Source organism: Sorex araneus, chromosome 7, assembly GCF_027595985.1.
Source record: "Sorex araneus isolate mSorAra2 chromosome 7, mSorAra2.pri, whole genome shotgun sequence".
In the NCBI taxonomy this organism is placed as follows: domain Eukaryota; kingdom Metazoa; phylum Chordata; class Mammalia; order Eulipotyphla; family Soricidae; genus Sorex; species Sorex araneus.
In genome coordinates, this window is record NC_073308.1 from 37,723,955 (window position 1) to 37,727,166 (window position 3,212).

Genomic DNA, 3,212 nt, shown 5'->3' on the forward strand with positions numbered 1-3,212 from the left:
AGTGTTTTAGGTTTCATCAGTTAATTGCCCCTTTTCTTCCTCCTGGAGAAGTGCACAGTGCTCTTATGGGTACCCCAACCCCTTGAGTTTATCTTTGACCTTCCTTTGTGCTTTTCCTCTCATTCTCACAATTCCCCAAGTCAGTCTTGGTTACTTATAAGTCAAAACTTCTGGTGATTCTGGACTTTCTATTTGTAGTGAATTACTTGCTTTTCTATTTCCCCTATAGCCTTTTCATTTTTATTATAGAGTAATGTTCTTTGCTTAAACACAGAAAGACCATTAATGCGGTGCGCCTAATATTTGGGCGTTGATATATATCTACTCCTGGGCATCCGTCATAATTACTTGACTCAGGAGTTGGTTGCTGCAATTCCCAACAGCCCACAAAGGGAGGTCCCACTGTGAGACTGGGATAGACCCAGGCAAGTGATAAGACTACCCCAGCATTGAAATGGGACAATCTGGGAAGCATAAAAGCATGGTCCTGATGCAAGTTATTTTGACTTAAGAGACAGGACTCCATGGGGAAGGGCAAACTGGACCAGCCTGAGATCTTAGTCTGGGATTTACCGTAAAAGTCTTGCTTTCCCTCAGAGTCCAGAGAACTAAGTTCTGGAATCTGTCTATCTCACTGTGGTTATCAAAATAACTGCAAATATTAATAAGAATTCAATGTAATTCCTTAGTATGTACAACCAAAAGGGAAAGAGAAAAGCAATGTAGATGTCTCTGGAAGACAGAGTGTCTCCTTGAGTTAATCCCCCTAAGAGAATTGCCTCCGCCAAAACGCTTTGCTGCTGTAAATGATCAATCACACCTATGTGCAGTCCCATACCTCAGCCCCCTTCAGATGTTCTCTAAGGACGCTAACAGCTCTGCGTTAAAGGGGCCATTTGACCATCAGTCTATGACCTCCCCCCCCCCCCCGCCGTCTCTTTGTCCCTCCACTTGGGAGGCCAGGGAGCGATTCTTGGCCACCAAATGCACACGTCAGCACCCACAGTTTGAACTCATAGCCACCTCTGAATATTTTCCAACCACAAAAAGGGAACAGAACGTTGCCATTTTGCAGCCACAGAGATGAACCTGGAAGGCGTCATGCTAAGTGATATAAGTCAGGAAAGACAAGGGCTGCCTGAGGGCACACGTGTGCAAAGGCTGAAGCAGAAAGCTGTGTCCACAGACAGCCATGCAGACCTGCCGTCAGGGGCAGGTGAACGTGTGAAAGGTCCAGAGTCTCGCTTCTCAGTGAACATGTACAGGGGGGCGCCGGGACTCTGCCTGTCACGACATCTTACACGAAGGGAGAAAGGAGAGTCCCTCCGACCCAGAACCCTGTCCTCCCAGTCTGCTGGGACCCAGAAAGTTCCGGAAGCCTGTCAATGGGAGGACCAGTAAGCACCAGGACCCCCTTCCTGAGAGTAGCTGTCCCCCTCCGTGATGGTGGCACAGCTGCCCCTTCAGTCCAGTCCTTCCCTCCCAACACCTGCAGGCCGGGAAGGCAAGAGGACAGCCGGGGGCCACACCTCACGGACCATCGAGCTCTCTGTGCTCTGTGTGGCAGCTTGGACCCTCCCGGGAGGTGTCTGGGCCTGGGTGAGGACAGAGGTGGGAGAGGGTTTGTGGGGGTGGGCAGCAGTGGGGGGTGTTGATAATAAGCTCAGCCCTTGGCTGGTTTGTAAATCCTCTCGATAGACGGAAACGACAGGCCCTAAGCAGCAGTTTGAAGTTAAAGCTGGAATAGGTTTTGCTTCCTACCTAGAGCTAAGCTGAAAGCAAAACAGAGTTAAACGGACAGAAGAGACCGGGCTTAATGGCTGCATGGTTTGTTTTAACACAGCATGTTAGTTGCTGTGGAAACCAGACGGCCAGTGCCCCAGGCACCTTAGCGTGTGTGTGTGTGTGTGTGTGTGTGTGTGTGTGTGTGTGTGAGTGTGTAGGTCACACTCCCCGAACGCTCCACAGCTTTGCTCTTGCAAGGGGATTTCTGGGACACGGGGCCTCCCAGGTGCCCTCTCGTCCCCACAGTGCCCTCGCTCTCTCTGGAGAAGAGGTTACTGTCCCCCTCCTCCACAGAGGGGGGACCTCTGGGGTGTGGGCTCAGCAAAGAGCCCAGGCTCGGGCACTGCAGGTACATTTTTTTTTTTTTTTTTTTGCTTTTTGGGTCATACCCAGCGATGCTCAGGGGTTACTCCTGGCTCTGCACTCAGGAATTACTCCTGGCGGTGCTCAGGGGACCAGATGGGATGCTGGGAACTGAACCCTGTCGGCTGCGTGCAAGGCAAACGCCCTACCCGCTGTGCTATTGCTCCAGCCCCACTGCAGGTACATTGACCTGGGGATCTCAGGCTCTCGGGTGCATGGCAGTCCCTTTTGGGGTGTTACTTCAAGCCCGGGGCTCCTTGGGAGATCTGGGTGCAGTAGGCGTGGTGACTGCTGGGGATGGAGGACCCCTCGGGACTTGGACTTGGGGAATTATGTAAGGCAGTAGCGCCTGGATTCTCCACCCCAGATGGGCCTGTCGAGAAAGGCCTAGAGGGGCCCTGATGTCCTCCTTGGCCTTTCACCCACTCAGACCCTCCCGTGCTCCCCCAGAGAGCCCGCAGCATAGCGGGGCCAGCCGCCCCTGCGGGCAGGTCAGCTGGTAGGGCTGCCTCGGCTCTGCCTGAGGGGTCCCCAGCACAGTGAGGTCTCAGGAGTGGGGGCTGCGGGGGGAAGGCCAGCGAGGTGCTGCTTTCCCAGACCTGACTCAGGGACGCGTGTCAGCCAGGAGGGAGCCCGGGTTTGGAACAGGAGCAGCTCCCCAGTGTATGGGGGGACAAAGGGACAGCTCTCTGTCCCTTCCCCACCCTCTCTGTAGTAGACGCTCATGGTGGTGATCAGAGGAAGGGTCTTAACCAGGAGCTTGAGCCGCAGGCCCTTGTCCAGGCTTGAGCTAGTGCATCCCCTGAAGCCTGGTTGAAATGTGAATTCCCAGCTGCCCACCGCAGAGGTAGACCAGAGCGCCTGCGGTGTACCCCGCCCTGGGTATTTACCCTGGGGTGGTTCTGAGGCCGCCATATGCGGGCACCAGCCCAAGGGTGCCCCGGAGGTGAGTCCACGCGGAGACAGGCTCCCGCCCCTCAGTGTTTGTTTCTTTCTCCGTGTCCACTGTTCATGCTCGGGAGACCATGGGCCAAATCTCGGGTTCCTGCATGTGTACCCCAGCT